Source organism: Tursiops truncatus, chromosome 13 (genome assembly GCF_011762595.2).
Source record: "Tursiops truncatus isolate mTurTru1 chromosome 13, mTurTru1.mat.Y, whole genome shotgun sequence".
NCBI lineage: Eukaryota > Metazoa > Chordata > Mammalia > Artiodactyla > Delphinidae > Tursiops > Tursiops truncatus.
Genome location: NC_047046.1, coordinates 37,045,990 through 37,060,824, shown reverse-complemented (window position 1 = coordinate 37,060,824; position 14,835 = coordinate 37,045,990). Strand labels below are relative to the sequence as shown.

At 38.6% G+C, this 14,835-nt stretch overlaps 1 protein-coding gene across 4 annotated transcripts in view; it reads right to left on the bottom strand.

Annotated features, from left to right (window-relative positions):
- The window catches only part of YES1 (YES proto-oncogene 1, Src family tyrosine kinase), a 75,978-nt gene that overhangs the window by 26,633 nt on the left and 34,510 nt on the right, over positions 1 to 14,835 (bottom strand). The window contains exon 2 of one of the 4 annotated variants that reach the window (XM_019930562.3): positions 1,204 to 1,286. The exons of the other annotated variants lie outside the window; for them this stretch is intronic. The gene's annotated coding sequence lies outside the window, so the exon portion shown is untranslated. The remainder of the gene's footprint in view (positions 1 to 1,203; positions 1,287 to 14,835) is intronic. 4 annotated transcript variants of the gene reach the window in all.

Sequence of the window (14,835 nt, the reverse complement as noted above, 5' to 3'; positions counted from 1 at the left end):
TCCTAGTGCAGTGACTGCAGGTATGTTGCTTAACTTCTCTGCACTTCAGTTACTTGAAAAAGGAGAACAATAATATCACCTACTTCATAAGGTTTTCTATAAGGATTAAATTTCTTACAACTTCTAGACAATCTCTGGTTCTACACAGTGGGTACTAGCAAATTCTGGTTGGTTTCCTTCTACCTATACCAGCACTGTGTAACAGAAATATAACCTGAGCCATGCATATAATTCTAAATTTTCTAATAAATACATTTAAAAAATAAAAACAGGTAAAATTAATTTTAATAATATATTTGATTTGACTCAATAAATCTAAAATATAATTATTTCAACATGTCATCAATATGAAAAAACTTAATGAGATGTTTTATATTCTCTTGTACTAAATCTTAGAAATCTGGTGTGCATTTTAAACTTAAAGTACATCTCAATTTGGACCAAGCACATTTTAAGTGCTCAACAGCTGTATGTGGCTAGTAGCTACTACACAGGACAATGCAGCTCTATATCTTTTCCCTTCCCTACCAATGGACGCACTCCCAATGCTTGCCAAATTGGACTTAAATTTATCTTTCCCACTTTATCATTTCCTCACTTACCTTATGCACACATGGAGAAAAAATAAATTCCTGTTTCTCCAATACATATGCCCTGTGCTTTCCCATTTTTGTGTTTTCCCTCCTAAAAGCGCCTCTGTCGGTTAATACTCTCCTCACATCTCTACCTGCTAAAATTTATCCATTCACTGAGGGTCATTACAAATGTTACTTTACCATTCAGGCTGTCTCCATAACTGGTAAAATACCTTCTTCCTTAAAACTTCTAATGTACTTTTGGAGAGATTTTTGTACGAGACTCTCACTTGCATCTTGTTTTCTGCTAATTCCCAGCCTACCCTCAAGTCACTGGCAACACACTTCTTAAAAAGCAAGAGTTTCTCACCTCTTATATACTGTACAGCCTACCAACATGACTTGCATATAGTATGTTTACTGATATGACAAAATCTGCATTATTCCATTCACTTCCTGCAGAAGAACTAATGGTGATTTCATTAATTCACTTTGTTTTTTTTCCTGGCTGTGACGCGTGGCATGCGGGATCTTAGTTTCCCAACCAGGGACTGAACCCGCACCCCCTTCAGTGGAAGTGCAGAGTTCTAACCACTGAACTGCCAGGGAATTCCCCTAATTCACTTACTTTTTACAGTATTTCCCTTCTTTTACAGCATTCAAAAGGAAGTAAGTGAGTGATAAGATGACTGCTTCATCAATTCTGAAAGACTGAACATTTTTACAAACTCAACTACATAATATTGATTTAAAATGTAGCTATAAATATTAAAAGAGAAACAGTCTCAGAAACTCAAAGTTGGAAGGTTTTCACATGTATCTTAAAACAGGTATACTCTGAAGACGTGACAATAAAGCACAGGATTGGAACATGACTGGGACTGGAAACTTACAATATCTACTGAAAACACTATGAGAGAATAATGAGCTAAATATATAAAAGGCAGTCTTCTAAATGTGTTAGAAAAAACTAAAGGTAAGCTGTTTCATAATCTAGGAGTTGGAAAACCCTTTAAAGCGTAAAAGTAGAAACCTTAAAGGAAAAGACTAAGAGATATATGATTAAGTTGGGGGGGCACGTGTGGACACAGAAACTCTTAAGTGAAACTAAAGACATGAGAAGTAGGGAGAATATCTTTGCACTTGCTCATGCTCTTACTTGCTCTCTCAACACATACATGTACTCGTATGAAAACTGGTTGACGTTCTTAATACAGACAACTCTTACACGTTAAAAACATATATATAAGCCCCTTAGAAAAATAGGAAAGCCTATCAACAGGCAATTCACGAAGGAAATATGAAAGGCCAATTAGCATATGAAGATATGTCCAACCATCCCAGTCTTCTAATAAATGCAAATTTTTAGGGAATTCCTTGGGGGTCCAGTGGTTAGGACTCCACACTCTCACTGCTGAGGGCCTGGGTTTGATCCCTGGTCGGAGAAGTAAAATCCCAAAAGCCACACGGCACGACAATCAATCAATAAATGCAAATTTTTAAAGGTATCCTTTTTGCTTATGAGATTGGCAAATTTTGGCTCAATACTCAAGGCTGAAGGGTGAATTTTAATCAACAATCAATATATACCCATAAAATATGTTAAATTGCAAAAATATTTTAAAATCTATACAAGACTTTCACTATTACCTATATCCAAAGTCTAAATATTAAAAAAATATTTTAACAATTACATAGACTTTGAAAGAACAGTAGTTGTATGACAGAGAAAAAATTATGAAAGCCAGTAACGGTGCTAACATTTTAAATTTGATAACAGACCAACTGAAATACATCAATTCATAACCAAGGTTACTATAACTATTTACCCACCCTCATTTCTATTTCCAGCTTCCTTAATTCCTCATTTTCACCTTTTTCTTCACTCAGGGTCTTTGCTAAGGTCTTTTCGCCCCGTAAGACATCACTCCTAACTTAACTCCTCTTCCTTCAAAAGTCGTATCATCTTTTTTCCCCTCACTCTACCAGTTTTTCATTACTACTGTCCACCAGTCTCTTTTTCTTAAATAGAGTCTTTGGTCCAGCTCCTCACATCTACCCACTTATTCTTTTCAATAGCTCCAGGACAGTTCCAATAGCACCCAGCATCAATACACAGGAGCCATCACGGCTGCCCATCTCCTTTAGAAACATTTATATATATATATATATATATATATATATATATATATATATATATATATATATATGTGTGTGTGTGTATATAAGTGTGTGCGTGTATATATATATATATATATATATATATATATATAAAATATATATATATTGGCCACACTGCGTTGCTTGTAGGATCTTAGTTCCCCGACCAGGGATTGAACCTGGGCCCCTGGCAGTGAGAGTGCTGAGTCCTAACCACTGGACTGCCAGGGAATTCCCTAGAAACATTATTATAAATGTAGGATGTGATTTACATTTTTAAGTAAACTTCAGGTGCAATGAGTTATACAGATTTTAATGGACTGTCTTAGAAACATAACATTATTTAAAATATTTACATGGGAAAAGCCTCTTTCAAGTTCCAAGCTACTAACTTACAGATACATATTTATTAACAACATATATTTATTAGACACTATAAAGGGAGCTAAGGATGGCAAGAATGGTTCTTTTTCTTTAAAAAGGTCACACATAAGTGAAGGAAAAAAACACAGTATTGTAAAATTTGAAAAATGCCAGAGTGAAAAAAAAAAACACTAGAGCAGAGGTACATACAGAACATCATGGGAATACAACAGAAGTTATGAGCTCTGCCTTGAGTGCTTGGGAAAGAAAATTTTTGCAGACAATGGCATCTGAGCTAGGTCTTGAAGAGTTGGAGATTTAGGGAAGAAGAACTAGGATATTCCAGGAAGAATGAAGTGGGAAGAATGGTTCAGATGTTTGGAACAGCATGGTGTATTTGGGGAACAGAAAACCCCGTGGCAGGAGTATAAGGGGGTGTTTTTGAGAATGGTGGGACAGATGGCTAGTGTTCGAGGAGAATTTACACACAAAGAGGATTATTTGCTAAGCAATAACTTTTAGATTTATCCAGGGAGCACTGGAAAGTTAAGATTCTTAAAAAGATGAATAGGGCTTCCCTGGTGGTACAGTGGCTGAGAGTCCGCCTGCCGATGCAGGGGACACGGGTTGGTGCCCCGGTCTGGGAAGATCCCACATGCCACGGAGCGGCTGGGCCCGTGAGCCATGGCCGCTGAGCCTGAGTGTCCGGAGCCTGTGCTCCACAACAGGAGAGGCCACAAGAGTGAGAGGCCCGCGTACCGCAAAAAAAAAAAAAAGGTGAATCGCAGAAAATATTAGAATTTTAGAATAACTGTGGTAAAAGGACAAATTATAGAGTGGAAAGAAAGAATGGCGGCAGTTAGTCAAGTTACAAAACTACTGCCATGACCCATGGGAGGCAGGACAAAAGCAGGAATACTGGGGCCAAAGATGAGGGGAAATGAAAATAAGTAAAATAATCAACTCTAGGTGATCGGCTGAGTATGGGTGGAGGAGACATGAAAAAGGAGTCATTTACTCAGTCCTTACAATTTACCAAACACTTTAAAAGTAGTTACTATGTGCATGCTAGGGGCTGGATGACGCAAGAGTTTCTAGTTTGAACTGAGTGGAAAGTAACACCATGAGGTAGAGAAAAGAAAGACAGGTTTTTCTGGACCAACCAGTTCAGTTTCAGATGTTAGTTTTAGGGGTCTGTGGGGCATGATGTTAAGAAGTCTAGTGGGGAATGACAGTAAGTGTAAAACTCAGAAAGAGGTAGAAACCAGAGAAAAGTTAAAATTTTTTTCAGTGTTACCACACCTTTTGGAGATAATAAAACTCACCCAAGGCACAGACTTGGAGAGGTGTGAAAAATTAATACAGTGTTGCAAGACACCTACAGATAAGGAACAGACGGGCAAGGAAATTAGGAAGCAGCAATTAAGAGTTGGGAGTGCTTTCATAAATACAAAAACACAATTGGAAAGCATAATCATTAACTTCAAGGTAGTGGAAAGGGTTGGGGAAGAGTTTCAACTGTATCTGTGGCACTTTTTTTTTTTTTCTTAAAAGATAAATGAAGCAAATAGAGAAAAATGTTAATGTGTTAAACGTAGGTAATAGATATAATTCTTTTTGTTAGTTTGGAGTATTTAATACATTTTTAACAAGCAGAATAATACAGTGGGAATAGAGAAATAGACTTTCAAGAAGAAAATGACTAATAATGGTAAAGACCAACATGAAATCAAGTGGCGTTTAAACTGATTTTAAAAGGCCAGCTGATTAGTAATTAGGAGCTCGCTGATGACTTTCACAAGAGCATTTCTTAGCATCATGAAGGTAAAAGTGAGAGCACAGTTAAGTTGAATAATAAATTAATGACTAGGCCATGAAAATATGGTGAAATCTGGAATACAACATCTTCATAAGCTGGAAACATACACTTTGTATCAAAACGTTTTATATGATTTGTCTACTTCACAGATACTTTCCTTCGCAGTCTTGGCGTGATCTAATTCGGCAGACACTTGGGTTACTCAACAGCCATCCTGCTTTGATAAAAGAACCCTGATTTTGTTCACCTTCCTTCATTTGTCCAGCCCCAGGTAATAAATAATGACTGATTTAAGCCACTCTTGGTCCTATCCCTTTGCCATTAACTGTGTAAGCCATGAGCATGGGCTTCTAGGAAGTTTCTCCTCACTTGTAAAAAGGAATACAAGACAGAAATATTCCATTTCACTCCCTAGATGTTATTGTTGTTGATGCCTAAATCTGAGACCACAAAGCACCCATGTGAAAGGAGGACACAAACATACTGAAAAGGGGAGGGCAGAAAGATGAAAGGAACTTGGGTCCCTGATGCTGCTGCTCAGTTACTGAACTATATAACCCTATAATAACCCGAGAACACAATTTAGCTCCAGAAATCTTACTGTGTGAGATAAATATCTACTGTAAAAGTCAATTTTCTTGTTTGGTTTTCAGTTACTTGCAGCTGAAAGGATCTTAAATAATAAACTACTCAAATCACATGACAATGGTTAATATATTAAATCCCTTTCAACATATCAAGAATCAAGAGCTTAACAAAAATAGATCTTCTCTCAAAGTATTTACATAAATCTGAGCTATCCTTAAGACTGTAAAATTTATAGTCTATAAAAGTAAAATTCAATTTTTAAGCAAATGATTTCATATAGATATTTGCTTGAGTATAAGGTGCATGAATATTTGCTGAAAAACAGGCTTTACCTCAATTTGAATATTACTGTTACTTTAAGATTTTCTGAGAAATATGAATTTAAAATTTAGATTACAGAAACTTCTTCCCTTAGACACTATCAGATATTCTTTCCTAAAATGTTCTTTTTTAAAAAAATTAGCTTCGGGACTTCCCTGGTGGCGCAGTGGTTAAGAATCCGCCTGCCAATGCAGAGGACACAGGTTCGATCCCTGGCCCAGGAAGATCCTGCATGCCGTGAGGCAACTAAGCTCGTGCGCCACAACTACCGAGCCTGCGCTCTAGAGCCCACAAGCCACGACTACTGAAGCCCGCACACCTGGAGCCCATGCTCGGCAACAAGAGAAGCCACCGCAATGAGAAGCACGTGCGTTGTATCTAGAGAAAGCCTGCATGCAGCAACGAAGACCCAACGCAGCCAAAAAAAGAAAAAAAAAAAAATCAACTTTGGGCTTCCCTGGTGGCGCAGTGGTTGAGAGTCCACCTGCCGATGCAGGGGACATGGGTTCGTGCCCTGGTCCAGGAGGATCCCACATGCCGCAGAGCGGCTGGGCCCGAGAGCCATGGCCGCTGGGCCTGCGCGTCCGGAGCCTGTGCTCCACAACGGGAGAGGCCACACAGTGAGAGGCTCGCGTACCACAAAAAAAAAAAAAAAAAACACAACTTTGAGGTGTAATTTACATACAATAAAATGCACCCATTTAAAGTGTACAGTTCAATGAGTTTCGGCAAATGTCTATAACTGTGCAACCAATACTATAATTACAATATAGAAGATTCCAATCACCCCCAGAAGATTCTGTTGTACCCTTTTCCCAATAGGGAAAATCCCCAACCCCATCCCTAAGCAATCACTGATTTGTTTTCTCTAACTATACATTTATCTTTTCTAGAGTTTCATATAAATAGAATAACACTATAGTCTTTTTCGTGTCTGCCATTTTTTTAAATTAGGCATTGTGTACCTGAGATACTTCCATATTGCTGCATATATAGGTAGTTCATTAATTTGTATTGCTAAGTAGAACCCCATCATATACCATAATTATTTAGCCATTCACTTGTTGATGGGTATTTGGGTTGTTCCAGTTTGGGGCTATTATAAATAAAACAGCTACAAACATCCCCATACAAGTCTTCGGGTGGGTAGATATGTGCCTCTCCCCCCTCTCCCCATAAATACCTAAGGAATAGAACTGCTTGGTCATATAAAGTTAAGTTACTGTAATAAGCTGCTAAACTGGTTTCCATAGTGACTGTACCATTTTGCATCCCCACCAGCAGTGAATGTGAATCCATTCTCCACATTCTCAACAACACTTCTAAGTCTTTCTTTCCCCTCTCAGAAACCCATCACATGTTTACTTGGGTTTGGATATGATCCAAATAGTCTACACAGCTCTTTGACTTTTTATTCTATCTAAAGAGCTTTGACAATTGAAATCTACTGATACCAAAGGTAGCTGACAATATAAAATGCATATGGCTGAATTGATGTTACACACATTTACAACATGAGCATTACCAAAATCATTAGAACTGTTGATTAACCACTGATTTTAGTTCACTGATATAAACAATGGTCAGGACTTTGGTCAGTAACTGCCAAACACCTTTACCACCATTTAATTTGCCAATGTTATCAAGAGCATTTCAATCTCAAGCCTGCCCTCTAAAATCCAGTATTATTTCTACACTCAGATTAGATCCAATGGCAATCTAAGACTGCATGGTTACTAAGATGCAATGATGATTCCTTCATACCTTACTACATCAATAGGTCAGTTTCTCACTTTTAAAACCCTATCTTTAAAAATTAAGGCATAAATGTGTAAAATCCACTCATATTAGTATACAGGTCTGCAAGTTTTGACACATGCATACAGTCGTGCAACTGCCACCTCAATGAAGATAAAGAACAGTTCCATCCCCACCCCCATCCCCTGACACCTCCATGCACTTTTTGTAGTCAACCTCCCCCTCCAACCCCAGGCAACCATTAATCTGTTTTCTGTTCTTACAGTTTCACCTTTTTTTTTCCAGATACCATACAGCATGTAGCTTTTTGATTCTGGCTTTTTTCAGTTAGCATAATCCATCTGAGATCCATCCATGTTTTTGCAGGTATCAGTTCATTCCCCTCCCCCACCCCCCTTTTTTTAGTTCGTTCCTTTTTATCGCTGAGTGGTATGCATATACCACAGTTTGTTTATTCATTCCCCAGTTGATCTGGGTTGTTTCCAGTTTTTGAAAATCACAAATAGAGCCACTATGACCACATACACATAGGTTTTTCTGTGAACACAAGTTTTCATTTCATTTGAGTAAATACTTAGGAGGGAAACTGCTGGGCTGTATTGGAAGTATAACTTTATAAAAAACTGCAAACACTTTTCCAAAGCAGCTTTAACATTCTGCATTCTCCCGATCAAAATGAGAATTCCAGTTGCTCTACATCCTCATCAACACTTGTTATTGGTCAGTTGATTTTTTTAGGTGTGTAGTGCTATTGTTAAGGTTTTAATTTATATTTTCCTAATGACTAAGCACCTGATATTAAGCGTCTTTTCATGTGCTTATTTGCTACTCGTATCTACTTTGGTGAAATATCTGTTCAACTCAATTTTTTAATTGGGTTGTCTTCTTTCTAATATATTCTGGAAACAAGAATATTTACTAATATAATACTATTTATTATATTATTTAATATTCCAGAATCAAGTTCTTTGTCAAATATTTTTTCCCAGCCTATAGGTTGCCTTTGCATTTTTATAGCAGTATCCTTGAACATGATTTTTAATTTTGATGCTCAATTAAGAAATTTTAATTTTATGGTTTGTGCTGTGTCCTAATTGAGAATTCTTCACCAGAAGAATTTCTCCTGTTTTCACCAGAAGTTTTAGCTCTTTATATCAGGCCTACTGAGCCATTTTAAGTGGATTTTTATATATGTTGTGAAGTCTGCGATCCCATATTTTTAAATTGGATATACAGTTCTTCAACTGCCATTTGCTGAAAAGACTATCCATTTCCCATTGAATTATCTTGATACCTTTGTCAAAAATCAATTAATCATACGGCTTCCCTGGTGGCGCAGTGGTTGAGAGTCCGCCTGCCGATGCCGGGGACACAGGTTCGTGCCCCGGTCCAGGAGGATCCCGCATGCCGCGGAGCAGCTGGGCCCGTGGGCCATGGCCGCTGGGCCTGCACATCCGGAGCCTGTGCTCCGCAGTGGGAGAGGCCGCGGCAGTGAGAGGCCCGCATACCACAAAAAAAAAAATCAATTAATCATAAATGCAAGGGTCTGTTTCTATACTATTAGTTCCATTGTTTTATATTATATGTCTATGCTAGTGTCAATTATCACACTGTCTTCATCACTATAGCTTTACAGTAAGTCTTGAAATTGGATAAAATAAGTCCTCCAGGGTTTTTTTTATCTTCTCCAAAATTATTTTGGATACTCTATGGAAGGGGGTCAACAAACTTTTTCTGGAAGGGGTCAAAGAATAGACATTTTAAACTTTGCAAACCAAATGGTCTCTGTCACAACTACCTGACTCCACCATGTTAGTGCAAAAGCATGTTAGTGCATAGACAATACATAAGTGCTAAGTGTGGCAATGTTGTAATAAAACTATTTCCAAAAACAAGCAGCGGGTCAGATTTGGCCTGGAAGTTGCAGTTTGCCTGTGCACTAGGGTCTTTCATTTCCATACAAACTGTAGAGTCAGCTTGTCAATCTCTAGAAAAATGCCTGCTGGAATGTTGACTGGGATGATACTGAACCTACAGATCAATTTGGGGCAAACCGGCATCTTGAAAATATTGATCTCCTGATCCAAGAATACAGTACTCCATTTATTTAGAACTTTAAAAATTTCTCTCAGCAATGTTCTGCAATTTTCAGTGTATAGATAGATAGGTCTTGTTCAATTTTTGTTAAACTTATCTCTAAGCATTTCATGGTTTTTGGTTATTACTATAAATGGTATTATTTTATTTCTATTTCTAATTGTTCATCACTTATATAAACATATATTAATATATTAATAATATATATACTTGATACTTATATATTGACCTCATATCCTGTGACCCTAATAATAATAAGTTCACATCTTAATTCTAATAGCTTTTTTTTTAGTACCATAGGATTTTCTATATTAAAGGTCATGTGTACAAATAAACACTTTTACTCTCCCTTAGCACCTCTAGTACAATGCTGAATAGAAGTGAGGAGAGAGAACATCTTTGCCTCGTTCCTGATCTTAAGGGAAAAGCATTTAGTCTATCACCATTAAGTATATTAGCTGTAAGACTGTAGCTGACCTTCATTAGGCTAAGGGACATTCTCTTCTAATTCTGTGTTTGCCTAGAGTTTTTGTCATGAATGGGTGTTAAATTTTGTCAGATATTTTTATATATCTACTCAGATGATCACATGGGTTTTCTCCTTTACTCAACTGATATGGTGGATTAAACTAATTGATTTTTGAGTGTTAACCCCACCTTGGCACCTCTGCATTCTTGGAATAAAACCCATTTGGTTATGATATATTACCCTTTTAATATATTCCTAAAGGCTAATATTTTGTTCAATATTTTTATGTCTATAATCAAAGAGATATTGCTCTTTTGTTCTCTTGTAATTTGTCTGTGTTTGGTATCAGGATAATTTTGGCCTCATGAAATAAGTTGGGAAATGTTCCCTTCCTCCTCTATTATTTTAAAGAGTTAAAATTAGTATTACTTCTAAAATGTTCAAAAGAATTCACCAGTGAAGCCATCTGGGCCTTGAGTTTTCAATTACAAATTTAACATACAGGGCTACTCATATTTGATTTTTCTTGTGTTACTTTGGTAACTTTTTCAAGATTTGTCCAATTCACCCAAGTTATTAAATTTATATTAGCATAAAGTTGTTCATAATATTCCTTTGTTAATCTAGTCTAGCACCACAGCCCTTTCAAGGTTTCTATTAGAAGTTCAGAGTAATCAACAAGGACTTTTTCCCCTCCAGTTGGTAAAACCTCAAATGCCTCCCAACCCTCCGTGATCTCAAAGGGCCACCAGCTCACAACAAACTGCTCTTTGCCTGGCTTTACAGTTTCACACTCTGCAGGTACCTTCCAGAATTCAGCAAAAAAATCAGAGAGACTCCTTTGCAGACTGTTAGCGTTATTTTTCTAAATAGTGGTCTTTCTGCTGGAATTCTCCCCTGCAATTTCCAGCTGCCTTGGCCTCCATGAATTCTGATCTCCTCAACTTATTAAGACCACTCTCAGGCTTCCCTGTGGCGCAGTAGTTAAGTAACCGCCTGCCAATGCAGGGGACACGGGTTCAAGCCCTGGTCCGGGAAGATCCCACGTGCTGTGGAGCAACTAAGCCTGTGCGCCACAACTACTGAGCCTGCGCTCTAGAGCCTGTGAGCCACAACTACTGGGCCCACGTGCCACAACTACTGAAGCCCACACGCCTAGAGCCCGTGCTCCGAAACAAGACAAGCCACTGCAATGAGAAGCCTGCACACCGCAACAAAGAGCAGCCCCCGCCCCGCTCGCCACAACTAGAGAAAGCCCACGCACAGCAATGAAGACCCAATGCAGCCAAAAATAAATAAATAAAGTTAATTTTTTAAAAAAGAAAAGAAAAAAAAAAGAACCACCCTCCTTTGCCCAAGATCCCTATCCCTGCTCTGCAATTCAGACCATGCCTCTAGAGAAAGCTGGGGTGATTAGGTGACTGCCCAGCTTACCTCATTTGTTTCCTGTCTTTCAGGGATCACAGTCCTGTATTGCTGTTGTTCAATGTCTGAAAACAATTGTTTCATATACTTTGTCCAGATTTTCGGTTTTTGGTTTTGGGGGGAGTGGTAAATCCATCACAGTAAATCCATCATGGCCACTTTAAATGTTCTTAAAGGGGACTTCCCTGGCAGTCCAGTGGTTAAGACTCCACGCTTCCAATGCAGGGAGCATGGGTTCGATCCCTGGTTGGGAAACTAGGGTCCCACATGCTGCAAGGCACGGCCAAAAAAAAAAAAAAAGTTCTTAAATTTAATCCCTAAAAAAACATTTCATTCCTTGGTTTTAATATCATTAACGTGCAGAGAGTTTATTTCTAAATAAAATTAAGTCAGTTTATATAACAGATAATGGACTTATTCCTTAACAATAACCACTTTCAGGGACTTCCCTGGCGGTCCAGTGGTTGAGACTCTGCGCTTCCACTGCAGGGGGTGTGGGTTCGATCCCTGGTAGGGAAACTAAGATCCCACATGTCACTCCACATGGCCAAAAAAACCATCATCATCATCACTTTCAAACAAATTAACATTTTAAGTGTTTTACTATAATTGAAGTGCTCTGTAGTATTTTTAATTTCAAGAAATAATTTTTAAGGTAGCATTTATGTACCCACTTGCTAAGTCTAAAATTTATACTCAGCTTCATGAGTTAGGCTCTTTTGGACTCCAGAAAGTTTTTATTCTAAACATAAAAATGGTAATAGGGAAGAGGCAAGAGTCTCATAAAAACCATAAACTACAGAACAATCTAATCATATAGATTAATCCCAAAAGGCTGATGGTGTTCAAGTTTGAATGCAGGTCTTGATACTCGGTAATCATTGCTTTATTGTTAGGAGCTTATTGCTTCCCTTCTATAACATGGATTCAGCATCTCTATTTCCATACCCCGATGCTTCAACCAACTATTTCACTCTCTACTGGGATAACAGTTCCCTACTTCTAACCCCTATTTACTCATAATTTTGATTCATTTATGGTCTATTCCAGGTTTCCTCAAACTCCCCCAGCCACTGCCTAATTCACTTATTTCTGAGTTTGCACTAGCATGAAGAAGAGTAAAAGCAAAAGAATGTAAGCTGCTATCTCATTGCCCTAACCTGCTGACCAGATCTGTCCGTCAGGTGCTCACCCCATGGTCTCCTTACGAGATTGTGGGCCTAGAAGTTACCATGATGATTAGTCTGTTCAGCATAAGCTCTTGCTTTAGTACCTATTAAAAAAAATTTAGTACCTATTAGCGAAATGTACTAAAAGTAAAAACTTTTCCAACTGAAACAAATTTCTGTGTTAGATTTTTTTTCTTTAGTGGAAAGGAAGTCAGAGATATGGAAGATTAATGTGTAATGCTGATCTAGCCCCACTAAGTCACCAGCCATTACCAGAGGGTAGAGTCAGGCAGGTTAACAAATGCAAAGTTTTACTTTGATCCCTCATCACGCCTAAACTATTGTACTTTCTCATCTTCCCTGGATAAAGGGCAAGAGAAGGTAGAGTGGAACTAAAAACATCAACAGAGCTTTGCTGATGGGGCAAATTCTCAAAAGCAGAGAAGTAAAATGGCCCCTTTCTATTTCTCATATGGCTGTCTTGTCATCCCCCAAAAGAACGTAAATTATAGTACTCGAAAACCTTTTGTTTCAAAATGCTATAGGAAATAAAGCATTGATAAGGTAGTGACAACAAGAAGAAATGCTACCAGATATTTAAGATGGTCAGGCATTCTCTTTTCAAACCTCAGGCCTTCATAATCCTGTCCATTTCAACTTTCCCTCTTCTCTCTACACATCCCACTTATTTTGGCAAAAATTTTTTCTAACTTTCCTATGTTTCTCATACTCACTTAAAATATAATCGGAATTTTCTTGATTTCTGCCCATGCTTGCTGCTTCCACTACATTAAAACTGCTCACTAAGGTCCCCAATTAACTGCACATTGCTAAATCAATCCAGTCCTCATCTCACCTAACCAGTCAGCCACAGTCCATACAAGGGATCCCTCCCTTTTCCACCTAGTTTCTAGGACACACCCTCCTCACCTCCTGACATCTAAACACAGGCCTTCTCCATCTACACTCACTCCTTTGCTGGTACACCCAGTCTCATATCTTTAAATACCTGTACAACAGTATACATCAACGGTTACCAAAGTCTCCTCACTTGAACTCCAGATTAGTTTTCTAAATATCTACTCAATATCCCCAACTTGCATGTCTAAAAGCACCTCAAATTTAACATTTCCAAGACTCCTAATCTTTTTCCCCAAACCAGCTCCCGCAATCTTCCCCATATCAGTAAATGTTAATGCTGTTCCTCCAGTTGTTCAGGACAAAAACTCTGAAGTATCCTTTAATCTCTTTATTTCACATCCTATATCCAACTCTACAGCAAATTCCTAAGCTTTATTTTACAAATATATCCAGAATCTGAAAACTTTTCTCCACCTCCACTGCTAATCTGGTCCAAGTCACACCATCTCTCACTAATTCAACAACATGGAATTACTCCCAACAGCCTAGATGGTCTCCCGGTTCCTGCTTTTGCACCCCCTCACGGGCTTTTCTCAAAGTAACAGAGCTATCCTTTTAAAACATGAATCAGGGACTTCCCTGGTGGCGCAGTGGTTAAGAATCCGCCTGCCAAAGCATGGGTTCGATTCCTGGTCTGGAAAGAACCCACATGCCACGGAGCAACTAAGCCCTTGTGCCACAACTACTAAGCCTGCGCTCTACAGCCCGAGTGCCACAACTACTGAGGCCACATGCCACAACTACTGAAGCCCGTGCGCCTAGAGCCTGTGCTCTGCAACAAGAGAAGCCACTGCAATGAGAAGTCCACGCACCGCAACAAAGAGTAGCACCCGCTCGCCACAACTAGAGAAAAGCCCATGCGCAGCCACAAAGACCCAACGCAGCCATAAATAAATAAATAAATTTATTAAATAAATAAATAAATCACAAGTCATTTCACATCACTCTGTGCCACAATCCGTCCAAGACTTTCACTGCACTCAGAGTAAAAGCCAAAGTTCTTACAATCGCCTTCGAGATCCTACTACGGAGCCCCCATTACTTCTCTTACCTCATCTCCTACTACTGTGTCCTTATTTGCCCCATGGCCTTCTTGTTGTCCTTCAGACAGGCCAAGTAACTCCCATCTCAGGCCACTGCCCCTTCTTTTCTCTGCCTGGAAAGCTCTTC